This window comes from Triticum aestivum, chromosome 6A, assembly GCF_018294505.1.
Source record: "Triticum aestivum cultivar Chinese Spring chromosome 6A, IWGSC CS RefSeq v2.1, whole genome shotgun sequence".
In the NCBI taxonomy this organism is placed as follows: Eukaryota; Viridiplantae; Streptophyta; class Magnoliopsida; order Poales; family Poaceae; genus Triticum; species Triticum aestivum.
Window position 1 is genome coordinate 622,303,897 of NC_057809.1, and position 16,456 is coordinate 622,320,352.

Consider the following 16,456-nt stretch of genomic DNA (forward strand, 5'->3'; position numbering starts at 1 on the left):
AGTTGCAACTCCTGGACAGAGGACTAGGGTGATTAAGAAGCCGAGAGGGTTAATTAAGGATCCCAATGAGTGGTAGTAGCTGTTCATGGATCACAGACACAGAACTCAGTTCCTAAGAACGGTTTCAATGAGACAACCCACCATGTACTCCTACATGGCCTCTCACCTCTACCTTTACCAAATCGTGTTCACACACTTAGCTCACACACAGTAGGACATGTTCACAACTTTCCAATTCATCCCCGATGAATCAGACCTGACACAACTCTAAGCAATAGCAGGCATGACAAACAAGCATCAATGAGTAGGCACAACAGGGCTCAAACAACTCCAACTCATGATAGTGGGTTTCATCTATTTACTGTGGCAATGACAGGTCATGTAGAGGATAAGGGGTTCAACTACCGCAACAAGTAACAGATGAATCGTTGTTGTCCTAATGCAGTAAAAGAGAGCCGGAGCGAGAGAGTGGGATTGTATCGGAATGGACAAGGGGGTTTTGCTTGCCTGGCACTTCTGAAGATAGCAATAGCTCTTCATCGGTGTCATCGAACTAGTCATCGGAACCACGTTTACCGAGAGGGGACAATACTGGCAAACAAGGAAGAAACACAATCAATGCAATGCAACAATATGATGCATGCTCATGACATGGCAATATGCTGTTGACTGAACTAATGCAACTAGCAACCATATTATATGAAGTTGGTTTGAACCCTAGGTTCAAATTCAAACCCCATATGTGCTTTCTTAAATGCCATTTAATTGAATTGTCCTAAACAGAGGATATAAGTTGCTCTAACATGCATGCAAATGCCATAAACATATTCTTTGGATTTTTCTAATCATTTTTCATATATAATTTATTTGATTTGGAGCTATGGTTGATTTTCTATGATTTTTAGAATTTTTGGCTATTTTCTGGAATTTCCAATATAAAAATAAATCTAGAAAATGAATAATTGCGTCAGCACTGCGTCACTGTGACATCAGCGAGTCAAAGGCGCCAGGGCCAGTCAAACTTGACTGATGGGCCCAGTCTGTCAGTGTCTCAGCTAACTAACAGAATTAAGTTAATACTAACTAACTGTCAGTGGGGCCTGGGCCCACATGTCAGTGACCTAAACTAACTAAAATTAGTTACCACTAATCCTAAACTAATTAACAGGATGACCCCACCTGTCATAGGCTTAGGGGGAAGTCAACCTAGCCCACCCAGTCAAGTCCACGGGTCAAACCCACCGACGTTTAGCCGCCAGCGAGGCCAGACGCGCCGGAGGGGCTCAGGTTTGCGTCTCCAGCAACCAAAACGACGGCGGAGAGCAGCTACGTGACGCGGGGAGCGAGCCGCATCGAGTGGTGGCAGTGGGTGGAGCTAGGGTGGCCGGAAACGTCGCCGGCGACGACCTTGGCGGCCGCCTTAGTTCGGGCGAGGTCGAAACCGAGGCTGCAGGGCACGGCGAGGCACGTGGAAAGGTGCTATGGGCTGCTTGGGCTGCGACGAATGCGATGGCGTGCCCGGAATTGAGCCAGCATGGCTGTGGCCAGGACGGCAACGTGCAGAGGCGGCGGCGCATGCGGGCGAGCTCGGTGTGGTCGCTGTGGTGCACAAGAAGGCAAGAGGGGAGGATGGGGAGGTGCAGCAGCTCACGACAGTGACGTAGGAGCAGACGGCGCGGTCGGGGATGAGCTGATGCGGCGACGACGGCGATGGGGATCTGCAGCGGTGCTCGTTGGAGTCGAGCTCGAAGAAGGCGAAGCAGGGTGCGCGAGCGCTCGGGGCTCGGGCTGCTCGACGGAGAGGACGGTGGCGGAGCTCGTGGACACGGCGGGGCGGGGCGAGGACGAGGGTGGACGTGAGAACTACGGTGGCGTGGCTGCGGCAGCGTCGGCCATGGCTTTGGGGGAGCGAGGGAGAGAACAGGAGGGAGGGATGAGGTGTCCAGTGGGTTGGGGCGGCGCCGCGGAGGCGTTTCGAGGCATCGTGCTGGCGCGGGCAACGGCAGGCAGGCAGAGAGATGGCGTGGCGAGCTCCTGTGCTCATCGTCGAGCACCTGTTCGCCTCGCTGGCTAGGCGAAGCAGCTGCATGGAGCGGCTGCTGGGCCGGGCCAGCTAGGTGGGCCGGCTGGTGGGCTTCCAGGTAAGTCTCTGGTGCTTTTCGTTTTCTCTTTTATTTATTTCCTGCTCTGTGTGTTGAAATGGAATAAATACTATTTCATTTCCAAAAACCCTGGAAATATTCAGAGGCACATTTGAGAATATTCTCAACTGCCTAAAAATGCTTCCAAGATTATTTGAGCACTTTAAAATATTTATAGCATTTAAAATGCCCAAATTCAAATACTTATGGCTTGTTCAAAAATCCAGAATGGCTCCATAAATTGCAAGACCATTTTTGGCAGAGGTTTTAGTCAAGACCAAAAATGGTGGGCTTTTATGAAGGGCATTTTGGGTTCATTGAAATTCCAATTGTTGGAAATTACTCTTTTCAGGGCGGTGTTGGGGTTGATTAGGCCCCATTTAAAGTTTAAAAGAAATTTAAACATGATGCACATGTTCATCCAATCCTAATGCATGACTAAAAGCCGGGATGTGACAAAAAGGACTAAGGATATGTTTCTCATTTATGGTGGTGACAAAGAGCTCATCGTAAACGGTTATGTCGATGCAAGCTTTGACATTGATCCGGACGACTCTAAGTCGCAAACCGGATATGTGTTTTTATTAAACGGTGGATCTGTCAGTTGGTGCAGTTCTAAGCAAAGCGTCGTGGCGCGATCTATGTGTGAAGCGGAGTACATAGCTGCTTCAGAAGCAGCAAATGAAGGAGTCTGGATGAAGGAGTTCATATCCAATCTAGGTGTTGTACCTAGTGCATCGGGTCCAATGAAAATCTTTTGTGACAATACTGGTGCAATTGCCTTGGCAAAGGAATCCAGATTTCACAAGAGAACCAAGCACATCAAGATATGCTTCAATTCCATCCGCGATCAAGTCAAGGAGGGAGACATAGAGATTTGCAAGATACATACAGATTTGAATATGAGCATCCAGGTTCCGCTATTGGTTATTGACCGGAGATGAGTCTCGGTCATGTCTACACAGTTCTCGAACCCGTAGGGTCCGCACACTTAACGTTCGGTGACGATCGGTATTATGAGTTTATGTGTTTTGATGTACCGAAGGTAGTTCGGAGTCCTGGATATGATCACGGACATGACAAGGAGTCTCGAAATGGTCGAGACATAAAGATCAATATATTGGAAGCCTATATTTGGACATCGGAAAAGTTCCGGATGATATCGAGCAAAAACCGGAGTACCGGGGGGTTACAGGAACCCCCCGGGGAGTGTATTGGGCCTAATGGGCCTTAGTGGAGAAGAGGAGGGGCGGCCAGGGCAGGCCGCGTGCCCTCTCCCCCTCTAGTCCGAATAGGACAAGGAAAGGGGGGGGGGTGGCGCCCCCCTTTTTCCTTCCCCCTCTCTCTCCTTCCTTCCCTCCTACTCCTACTCTTGGAAGGGGAGGAATCCTACTCCCGGTGGGAGTAGGACTCCCATTAGAGCGCGCCTAGGAGGCAGGCACCCTCCCCCTCCTCCACTCCTTTATATACGGGGAGGGGGCACCCCTTGGAGACAGAACAATTGATCATTGCTCTCTTAGCCGTGTGCGGTGCCCCCCTCTACCATAATCCACCTCGGTCATATCGTAGCGGTGCTTAGGCGAAGCCCTGCGTCGGTAACTTCATCATCACCGTCATCACGCCGTCGTGCTAACGGAACTCTCCCGCGAAGCTCTACTGGATCGTGAGTTCATGGGACGTCAGCGAGCTGAACGTGTGCAGATCGCGAAGGTGCCGTACATTCAGTAATAGGATCGGTTGATCATGAAGATGTATGACTACATCATCCGCGTTGTCATAAAGCTTCCGCTTACGGTCTACGAGGGTACATGGACAACACTCTCCCCTCTCGTTGCTATGCATCACCATGATCTTGCGTGTGCGTAGGAAATTTTTTGAAATTACTACTTTTCCCAACAAATGTTTGGACTAAGCACGGATAAAGAGGGGTTATGATGGAAGACAACGAAGAAGAAGAGGATGATGACAACTATGTGCCCGCTGGATATGGTGATGCTGCAACGGGGGAAGCTGAAGATCAAGAGGAACCAGACGATGTGCCCGATGATGATGTTCGCCGGTTCATTGTTGATGCAAAGAGACAATGCGAAAGTGAAAATGAGAAGTTGAAGTTCGATCGCATGTTAGAGGATCACAAAAAAGGGTTGTACCCAAATTACGAAGATGGCAACACAAAGCTCGGTACTACACTCGAATTGCTGCAGTGGAAGGCAGAAAATGGTGTATCTGACAATGGACTTGAGAAGGTACTGAAAATATTGAAGAAGAAGCTTCCAATGGATAACGAATTGCCCGATAGTACATGCATGCCCTAATGACTGCATCCTCTACCGTGGTGCGTACGAGGATTTGAATGCATGCCCGGTATGCGGTGCATTGCGGTATAAGATCAGACGAGATGACCCTGGTGATGTTGAGGGCGAGTGTCCAAGGAAGAGAGTTCCTGCCAAGGTGATGTGGTATGGTCCTATAATACCACAGTTGAAACGTCAGTTCAGAAACAAAGAGTATGCCAAGTTGATGCGATGGCACAAAGAGGACCGTAAGAAATACGGGAAGTTGAGAGCACCCGCTGACGGGTCGCAGTGGAGAAAAATCGAGAGAAAGTGGGGGGACTTTGCAGGTGACGCAATGGATCTTGTCTACATCATGTCATCTTTCTTAATGCATTACACCGTTTCTCCATGAACTTAATACACTAGATGCATGCTGGATAGCGGTCGATGTGTGGAGTAATAGTAGTAGATGCAGGCAGGAGTCGGTCTACTAATCTTGGACGTGATGCCTATGCAATGATCATTGCCTGGATATCGTCATAATTATTTGAGGTTCTATCAATTTCCCAACAGTAATTTGTTTACCCACCGTTTGCTATTTTTCTCGAGAGAAGCCACTAGTGAAACCTACGGGCCCCGGGTCTTCTTTCTCATATATTTGCTTTGCGATCTATTTTATTTGCTATTTTTATTCAAATCTATTAAACCAAAAATACAAAAATACCTCGCTGAGTTTTATTTCTATTTATTTTATTTAGTGTTTGATCTATCAATCTACCACAATTTACTTCACGCTATTTTGCCTATCTTGAGGCGCCGTACCCCGGAAGGGATTAACAACCCCTTTAACACGTCGGGTTGCGAGGATTTGTTATCTGTGTGCAGGTGTCGTTTACATTGTGATTGCTTGGTTCTCCTACTGGTTCGATAACCTTGGTTTCATGACTGAGGGAAATACCTACCGTCGCTGTACCGCATCATCCCTTCCTCTTTGGGGAAATACCGATGTAGTCCTAGCAGATAGGAGCTTTCTAGCACTATAGCTAGGGAGACATCAACCCTCAACATCACCAGGGTCATCTCGCCTGATCTTATACCGCAATGCACCGTTTACTGGGCATGCGTTCAAATCCTCGTACGCACCGCGGTGGAGGATGCAGTCATTACGGCATGCATGTATCTTCTGTACCTCCAATCCTAGAGGGCATACAACCTTCTTTGCTTCGTACGTACTGTCGGGCAATTCGTTATCCTTTGGAAGCTTCTTCTTCAATATTTTCAGTAGCTTCTCAAATCTGTTGTCAGATACACCATTGGCTGCCTTCCACTACAGCAATTACAATGTGGTACTGAGCTTTGTGTTGCCATCTTCGCAATTTGGGTACAACCCTTTTTGTGATCCTCTAATATGCGATCGAACTTCAACTTCTCCTTTTCACTTTCGCATTGTCTCTTTGCATCAACAATGACCCAGTGAAGATCATCATCGGGCACATCGTCTGGTTCCTCTTGATCTTCAGCATCCACCATTGCAGCATCACCTTATTCAGGAGGCACATAGTTGTCATCATCATGTTCTTCTTCGTTGTCTTCCATCATAACCCCTCTTTGTCCGTGCTTGGTCCAAACATTATAGTGTGGCATAAAACCCTTATGAAGCAGGTGGGTGTGAAGAATTTTCTAGTTAGAGTAAGACTTCGTATTCCCACATATAGGGCATGGACAACACATAAAACCATTCTGCTTGTTTGCCTCAGCCACTTCGAGTTAATTATGCACGCCCTTAATGTACCCGGAGGTGCGTCCGTTACCGTACATCGATTGCCGGTTCATCTGCGTGCATTATATATAATTAAGTGTGTCAAAACCAGTATAGAATATCATGAATACATAAGTGACCAAATTAATAGAAGTTCATCATCACATTAAAACCAAAGTACAGTAGTGATCAAATGTTATTACTGAAAAAATAAATACATAAAGTTCATACTATATAGTTCTCATTGAACAACATATAGCTCTCTAGAGCATCTAATTAAATCATACATTGAAACTATGTAAAACATTTCAATGCAACAACAAATGTGATCATAATCGCAACTAAGGTAACAATTGATTCAAAGACATAATGATACCAAGGCTCGGTATGAATGACATATTTTCTAATCTTTCTAATCTTCAAGCGCATTGCATCCATCTTGATCGTGTGATCATCGACGACATCCGCAACATGCAACTCCAATCTCATCTTCTCCTCCTCAATTCTTTTCAATCTTTTCTTCAGGTAATTGTTTTCTTCTTCAACAAAATTTAACCTCTCGACAATAGGGTCGGTTGGAATTTCAGGTTCACATACCTCCTAGATAAAAATATCTATGTCACGTTGGTCGGCATAATTGTCATAAACACTAAATGAACCAAATAGTTATAAAATATAATATATACCACATCTGAATCATAGACAGGACAAGGGCCGACGGAGGCGGATACCAAAACCACCGTACTATATAATAACAAACAATAAGAAAAGTAAGAAAATTACACAAGTATCTATCTAAATCATACAAGTAAGAACTTTTTTCTTTTAGAAAGAAGATAAGAACAAGAGGCTCACTACGGTGGTGTCGGCGACGAGATCGGCGCGGGCGATCGACGGCAGTGAGGACGGGGACGGGACAGGACGGACCGCCAAACCTAGACAAATCTTGAGGAAAATGGAGCTTGGACAAGGAGCTTAGAGAGGAGAAAGCTTAAGTGTGGCTCGGGCATTTTATCGAACACCTCATGTGCATAGGAGGTGAGCTAGAGCACAACACACCTCTCACACACCTCTCTCAAAAAAATAGAGCAGTGAGCTGAGCTGAGCGCGCGGGCACTATATATAGGATTCTCTTTAGTCCCGGTTTGTTGCTAGAACTGGGACTAAAGGACCCCATTTGGTCCCGGTTCCAACCACCAACCGGGACTAAAGGTTGTGGGCCAGGAGCGAGGCACATTGGTCCTGGTTCGTGTCTGGAACCGGGACCAAAGAGGTCAGACGAACCGGGACCAATGGCCCCCGAGGCCCGGCCAGCGCCCTGGCCTCACGAACCGGGACTGATGCACCCATTATTCCCGGTTCATAGGGGAACCGGGATTAGTGCCCTTTTCAGGCCTGAACCAAAGCCCTGTTTTCTACTAGTGCCCGACCAACTCTGGTAACTTCGAAATGAGGGGGGACATCAATCGACCCCCTCTCGCCCAACCAACTCTTGAGTCCACCCAAACCAGGATTGAAAAAGCGTTGTCGAGGCCACCCCTAACCGGAACAAGTCTAGATATATTGAGGCCACCCAAACCCTGGAAGTATAACCCCGATACGATAACTTCGACATGAGGGGGGACGTCGGACATGCATGAGAGAGGCGGTCCGCAACTAATCCATTGCTCATATATGCATATGATTCCTTGTTGTGATATTAGCTAGGTCTATGTTTGCCACTAATATATCCATCTCTCATGTTTGTATATTGCCATGTTGTAATATTTGCAGAAACTATGGAAAGAGACTTGGAAGAAGAACAATTGTTGGGATATAATCCTCGGCGGAGGTGATCCATTTTCGTTTCTCAATGACACTGATGGTCAGGAAGGAGAGGATGACGGTTCCGGTGATCGCACAATGGAGGAGGAAGGAGATCATGACGGCTCTGGTGACCGAATGGCGGAGGAAGAATGAGATCATGATGACGGCTCCGGTGACCATACGAAGGAGGGAGCTGTTGCTAAGTCCGGCGAGGTATATATATTAATTAAGCCTGTGTTGACTTCATGCATTAATTGTTTTGGTATGTACATATATTAACGCTTCCATCTTATTTTATAGCCCTCCGGATTGAGCCAAACTTCTGTAAAGAGACGAGGCCCGAAGAAAAGGTTATGCCAGGATGAAAAGTTCATGGTCACAGAAATCACGGATGATGGCCAACCGATTGAACCCAAGCGGACCAAGGACGCATTTGTTGGTCTGTGCAGAGCTATTGTTAGCGACGGCGTCCCGATCAGCATCCAGCAATGGAATAAGAGTAAGGATGACCCTGAAGTTTCTTATGTCCAGGATAGACAGAAAGATGATCTTTGGACCTCACTCATGGCAAATTTCATCCTACTGCCAAAGGAGGATCCGAATAAGCCAGTTATAGAGCCAAAGGTCAAGGCGTTTGCTCTTCAGAAGATGGTAGATCTATTCAGGAACTGGAAGAAAGAGTTGAACACAACGTTTGTCGACAAAGGGAAGACTCCAGAATTCACCGGCCGATATGAGAAGATAAGCGATCACTGGCCCGCATTTGTGGCCTGCAAGAAATCGGATAAGGGTAAGAAAAGGTTAGAGACAAACAAGAAAAATGCTGCAAAGAAGAAGTATCACCATCACAAAGCCCGACTGTTTGGTACAAAGCTGAGCAAGACCTGCTTGCTAAAGGGGTCCAACCAGCGACATTGAATTGGCCAGACCGTTCAAGGACTTGGTTCTTCGGGGTTGGGGAACTTTGGACCCAGAAACAGGGGAGTGTCGTTGGACGGACGAGAAACTTGCAATACCCATCAAGAAGCTTCAGCAATATATTAGTGCAGCGCAAGAAGGGATGTTCAATCCCGACGGAGAGATGGACGAGCTGACTGAGGCCCTCGGGAATCCTGAGCATCCTGGACGAACACGAGGCACACCTGGCTCCGTTCCGTGGGTGGTTTGGTTTCCCCGCAGCGGTGGTTACAGAAGCCGGGAGAGAAAGAGAAAAGCGGAGGTGAGTGAAATGCAGAAGCTAAATGCAAGAATAGCAAAGCTAGAGGAACTGGCAGCTGCCGGCCAACCATCTCAGCGGCACGAAGCTACCCCACCATCTTAGCAGAGTAGCAGCGTGGCTTCCACATAGCTCGTTCAGCCTGATTTCAGGGCTCCTCGCTACCCCGTGGATACTATCACAAAGGATTAACTTTGCGAGCTAATGACGAAATGCCAGAACCTCACTTTGAAGGCAGTTGTCGGCTTTGTTGCACCTCCTCAAGTTGACAGAACTTTTCACTGTCGTCCGATTCCACATGGCTATGCTGTTCTGACGGCGGATGAAATAATGGAGAGATTTGAGGAGCTGGAGCTTGACCACCCTACATGTGAAGGGGAGAATCATCTGGTTTATGCTTTGAGGAGTACCTGTCTATGGAGGAAGGAGTACATCAAGCTTCCAAACTGAACGCCTCCTCCTCCTCCTCCTCCGGCGAGTCAGGGCACTCCGCCTCCTCCAGCGAGTGACCAGGGCACTTTGCCTCCTCCGGCACGTGAGGGCACTCCGCCTCCTCCTCTGCCTCCTCCGGCGTGTCAGCGGACTCCCTCGCGTCAGCAACTGCGGAAGAGAGACGCCGCCGCTCTGGCGGCTAGCAGTACAAGCAGAGGCGGGAAGCAATTCAGATACGGTCCATCTCTTAAGGCTCCGGAAAAGTTACCATATGAGAGGACCGACAAGGAAAAAGAGGGCATCTATGCTGCCCAAGTGAGGGACCATTTTGCAAATAAACCTCCACCTCCGAAGGAAATTGTAGATACGGTGAAAGCGAAGCGCACTATCGATGCCCTGAAGCGACCACCACCGCCTCCGCCGGATTCCAACTATCTCCGCTATCTTACAAAGACATATCAAAATGTGCGACGATCAGAAGTACTTCGAGTGATGCAATGTTAGCAGAACGAAGAAGTGGGAAAAAATTCCCCAGCTCGGCGAACAGGCAAACCAATCGTCCCCCCTGCTCAAGGTGTCTAGTGATATCGTCGCTAATCATCCGGGGATGGTGCCCGGTACCAATCCTGCTGATTACCTGAGCGATGATGTAGAGATTGAAATAATGGAGGTGGACACCTTCAGATACCAGTACGGGAAGCCTCTCGTCAAACCTGATCATCCTCCTCTCAAAACGATGATGCGAAGATTGCATGAATGGTACATGAAACCTGCAGCGAGTCTGGGAAGGATAGTTTGATGCCGAGAAATAAAGTAGAGCACAATCTCGTTGGAACTAAGCTGTTGCGTGTTGAATTTGTGGATTTATTCCAGTTATACAATCAATTGGCCGTCGACAAACAACTCATAACTTGCTACTGTTTGTAAGTATTACTTCTGATATTAAGTCTCTATATATAGCTCAGCTCTTTCATTGCATCTATATATAATTATCCTCACTATATTATGCAAATTGAATATCGTCGAATGCCGAAAAGCACAAATCTATGACATTGGGTTCGTTAACCAAAATACTATAATGAATGGTCGGTTAAAAATAGAGTCAAAGATACTGAGGACAACTTGCTACAATCCTTGCTTCCAAATCAAAACAAAGGGAAAATAATCTTTTCTTACAACTTCCGGTGAGTGTTACTGTCTTGTGCATATTCGGTTTCGCTTACTCGAGGTTATAGTAATGTAATTAATGAGTTATCCATGCATGTGCATCTTCCATTTTATTATGCTAGAGATTAAGCTTGACAGGGGAGTACTAACTGTCTTAGACCCGAGATGAAAATATCTCCTAGACTATGCGGACATGACTGAAATGCTCCGGAAGTAAGTTCAATCGATCATTATTGCACCACATCGGCAACTTTGTTCATTTCCTGATATAAAGTAATTATTTTCTTTGTCTGGCAGGGCTTGGAAAGAGTTCACCGGAATTGTTCCGGGACTACCGAGGGAGCTGCGATTTACACACCTAAAAGTAAGTACTACTACATATTTCCGCCCATCGCCCATTGATTCTAGATTCATCAATACCATTTATCATGCTTGATTATCAGTTTGATTGAACTCTATTTCTCGTAAAGTGCTTGTGGCAGGAATCTGGGAATGATTTTTGTGGATACTACGTTTGCGAGTTCATCTACAACGCGACCTCTCAGGAGGGCTACTCTGAAAGACAATATGAAGTACGTAAACAATAATATTCATAATTTTATTTTATTACCATCATTTGTGTCGAGTTTCATTCATATATATGTATTGACCCACTTTTTTAAATTAGATCTGGCAGATGCGGGATGAACTCCTACCACATGATCACATACGAGCAATCCAAGAGGAATTGGCGGGATTCTTTCTTGACCAAGTCATCAATGAGAAGGGAGAATACCATGTGAAAATTGATATAGACCTTAGATGTTAGGGATTGTAAGAGGTGCTATATTGTATATATGTAGCTAGTAGCGTCGGACAGATATACGAAAACTTGTTGTTCAACCATTCTCTCGGAGAAAGAGAGGTCACTTATCTCTGTATATGTTCATGACGATCTTGTGTAATTAATGGTTCCTTCATTTGCTTACTAGCTAGCGTGTCGAGTTCTCTCTATATGTATAGTAGCTAGCGTCGACCACGCACGGAGATAAAGAGAGGTCACTTCTCCCTATTAGCTAGCTAACATAATATGAAACCCCTAAATTAACCCTAACCCCCCCCCCCTTCAAAAAAAAACCCAGCGGCTGCGAGCTGCTGACGCGTGGATGCCTTTTGGTCCCAGTTGGTGTTACCAACCGGGACTAAAGGTCCTCCTGCCTGGGCGCCCCACAGTGGCCACGTGGAGCCCCTTCTATCCCGGTTCGTAAGCGAACCGGGACTAAAGGTTTTGGGTTTTAGTCCCGACCTTTTGTCCCGATTCCAGAACCGGGACTAAAGACCCTCTGGAACCGGGACTAGTTCTCTGTTTTCCACTAGTGTGTGGAAGATGGTGGATCGTGTGCTGGTTCGTGGTACGTGGATGGCAGGTATGATTTCCTCTTCCGATGTATTATTCATGTGGGTGTGCCAGATCTGGAGTTTGATGGCGTGACCGTGTTGTTGCCCCCGATTCGTTTAACGGCAATGGTTTCGCCTTTAACGATCCACCTTAAAGGTCTACAAAGCAGCATATCAGCGATGAACCAATCTCGGGTATGGAGATGATACGTCTTTTTTTTTTCTTCGGTGGTTGTTGTGATGGTGCTAGAGGCAGCTGACGCGCATTGGTGTCAAGCTCAGAGGTTTCTTTATGCAAAGGCTAATTTTCTGCTATTTGTTTAGTTTTGTCATGTTGGTATGTACATGGCTTGTACTATGATTTTCTTATGATATAAATGAGACACGTATTATCATGCAAAAAAATGCGTAATACATGCATGCATGGTTAGTTAGGTATATCGTTGCCGGCCAGCCGCAAATACTCAAATGCGTACTCATACATTCGGCTATTTGAAAGGGTATGTCGTATGCCGCCAGAGCGAGTATCTACGTATCTACTGGCCAAGCTTACGTGCATGGGCATATAGTCGATGCAAAACAAAACAAAAAACGGTAGTAGTACGTAGGGCCCCTTGCCATGCATGCATGTGATCGGCTAATGAAAAGACCAATTGTCAATTATCTATACATGTACAAGTGTGCACTTGTCTGGATAATCTGCACTTCAAACTCATCAAATACAAAAGAAAATTATGTCAATCCTTAAAATTAATTAGAAATAACTCATCAAACGAATGCCCCCTTACCGAGTTGAGCTTGAGTGCGGTACAAATCAAGCTTAACTCGGTGAATATTTGTTTTTTTTTTACTTTCATATGCAGCCTGAAGAACTGATTGGGGGGTGACATCTCTGTGATGATTGTGCGCCCCGTTTCAAAGATGATTAGTACCAATGTGATTTAACATAAGCATGTCCATCCACATTTGTGTTCTCTAGGGAGCTCGTTGGATCATATAACACGCACTATGCTAGCCAACGAAGCAACCATTTTTCGTCTTCATTCCATGACGAAACATCATGTCTTCTTCTGAAAACAAAAATAAAGAAAATTTACCAACGTCCTCGTGGCCGTCTAGCTGCTATGGCGCCAACCGACTTAATTAGAGGGTTTCGCAGATTCATCTTGTATAAAAAATCACGTCTACATTAAAAATGTATATTGTATACTAAAAAAGTAGACATGTGTTACAAAAATAAAAACCAATGAAAACCAACAAAGTAGAAAAAAGGTAAACCAAATACGGTGCAACTGGGAAAACAAACAAAACCATTGAAAAACAAAGAAAAACAATGTAAACCGAGAAGGAAACCAAGAAACCTGATGAAAAAACAAAGAAATGGGAAAACCGAAGAAAAACGAGTGAAGAAACAAAAAACAAATGGAAAAGAAAAATGGAAAATAAAACCTACAAAAAGTCAAGCCAAAACCAGTACAACGACCAAATAAAACCACAAGTTTCTCTATCGAAACCAGCAAACGAAAAAATGACACAAAAAATGGGCCAACTCAATAGCTACACATGTGGAGGAATCCTTCAGGCGAGACCGACGCTATACTCACAATAAGCGAGATATAGCCTCCGTGCCCCTTGGAGGGCTCCCACAGTGGTTAGTTTGTTGGGTCGGGGAGCACGCCAAGTGGTGCTCCCAGCCGCCGTCATGTGTCGCATGTTAGAACACCCTGTTGTTTTCTGAGTTTTTTGGATTTGCGGCTTTTGCTTGGTCTTCCCTAGTGTTTAGCAAATAAAAAGTTTTTTGAAGATGTGGTTTTTCAGTTGTGCTTCCCGTAAAGGGAAAAGCACAGTCTGGGCTTCCTGAAAAGGAAAAAACATAACTTATTCTTCCGTGAGAATCATGGCTCTACTTCCATAAAAAGGGAATAGCAAAGTTTATGCTTCCCTAAAAAGGAAAACACACAACTCTGCTTCCCAGAAAAAAATGCAGAATATGCTTCCGCAAAAGGTGAAAAGCACGTCATGTGCTTCCACGATGTGCTTCTTGATAATTGGAAAACACAACCCATTCTTCCACAAGAAACGCAATTGTGCTTCCAGAAAACGAAAAAAGCATAATTGTGCTTTCGATTTCCCTTTTTTGAGGGTTTCGATTGTTTTCTGGTTTTTGGCCTTGTTTTTTTTTTGTTTCCTGTTTTTTCACAATTCCCGGTATTTTCCTTGTTTTTTGGTTGAAACCTATTAACATGGGAGCTAATTTTTGGAGATCTGAACGCGAGAAATCCAATGGTGTAAACGGTCCGTGATTAGGGTGCATGGTTCAAGAGATGATCGCGCAAAAGTGGTCGCGGCAACACATGATTGACTTCAATGAGCTCTGGGGTGAATATTCACCCTAGCTCTTACCAATGTTGGTTATACCTGGCAATACGATGTTTCTTTGCCATTAACTTGTTAAAGGCATTGCTCGGATGTGCTAGGTCTGGTTCTTGAGGCTAAAAATCTAGATTCTGGCCTTGGTGGTTGGATCCGATGATGGTGGCGCTTTGAGGCATATATAGCTCCCTTCCTAAAGGCTTTGCTATTGAAAAAACCTTGTTGTCCTTGTGGTGTCATGGGATGGTTTGTGTAGATATGGTCATAATTGTGGTTTGCCGATCATGGATTTGTCTGCTTTGAATTTTATTTTATTTTTCCTCGCTTAGGCATATCCTTGGCTTATATGACTTTGTATTTGTTAGCTTGTTTTTTTTGTACGCATCCATTACTGTTGGTTGTGTGCATTCTATCTGTGCAGATGCCAGGTGTGCACTCATTGTATTTGTATCCTCTTAATGCTTCATTTTGGGTGAATAAAATTCACCCTTTATTAAAAAAAACATCACTCCGATATATAAATAGAACGTGTGGGAATTCAGTAAATTTCTGCAATGGGGACCAATAAGTTACAATCTAATCGATTTTGCTGGTAGCGTTTTCACCAAGGAAGAAAATAGCGCACTATTCAAAATAGTGCCAGCCCTGAAAATATGCTATTAACATGTTATAGCGTGCTATAGCATGCTATTAGCTGAGACATTATCTAATCAATTTAGCGAGACAATTCTATATACGCTATAGCGCGCTATTTTTTCTAGTGGTTTTCACAGGTCATCAGAACAAAGGCGAGTGACAGTAGTATTGCAGCCCCAGAAGATCCTATCTGAATACTTTCCCGATGTGACCATGTCCACATAACACCCAAGAATATAATATAAACATGATAAAGTTTTAAACACAACCAAGCTGACATAGATTTATATTAGACCATGTAATAAATATGTATGCGGTCTTCATGAAGCATCAAACGCAACCAGATGGTAAGACTGAAATCATCATTACGTGTAGAGCTGGTACCATGGATGGATGCAGCAGGACAAGTTTACAAGAATATATATATCACGGTTATGGCAGGACTGTTGTTTATATGACAGAAGAAGAGATGTATCAACTTTCAAGCAAACTAAAAAGAAACTTAGTGAATGCCGCTCTCTGTCCACGCACGCAGCACGCACGGTAAAAAAGAAAAAGAAAAGAAAAATGTCTTCTATGGCATGAGATATGTGGTGAGCGCGCATGGGATGAGGTTTGGGTAGTTGGGTGAACTCCTGTCTGTAGAGAATGGCATAGGCTCATGTGGCAGGGACTTTGTGTTGGTGTCAACTTGGATCATCCAGGCGGTTTCGTCCTGGGGGCGGCGGTTCTTGAGCATGGACATGAGGTAAACAGCGTTCTTGTCATGGCCGTCACACGGGGAGAGAACGGGGGTGCACGTTTGCAGGTCCTTCCATGAAACAATATTTCCGAGTTGATCGGAATGGAGTATGGTTCCTCTCTGCCAATGTCCCCAAGTGAGGGCCCTAAACCAAGTGATGAGCCGCCAGCCGACGACCTCGTATTCGACTTTCTCCGGGACCATGGCTGATTGGGAATCAAAGAGCAGAAGCAAGGTGGAGGGATCGTGCACGACCGGTGTTGCTTTGGGCTTGGGCCTCAGCAGCTGCTCGATCTTGTTAGACTGTATTTACATGTGTATATTGTAACGTTGTATACCACCTCATTATATATATATGTGATAGGCCACCCCTAGAGGGTCGTGCCGGTTCCCCCCAAAGTCTATTGTCTTACATGGTATCACGCTAGGTTACGTCCGCTTCCGCCTAAAAACCCTAAACCGCCGCCGCCGCCGCCGCCGTCGCCCGACTGCTATGACGTCCGCCGCTGCGTCCGGCTCCACCGCCACCGG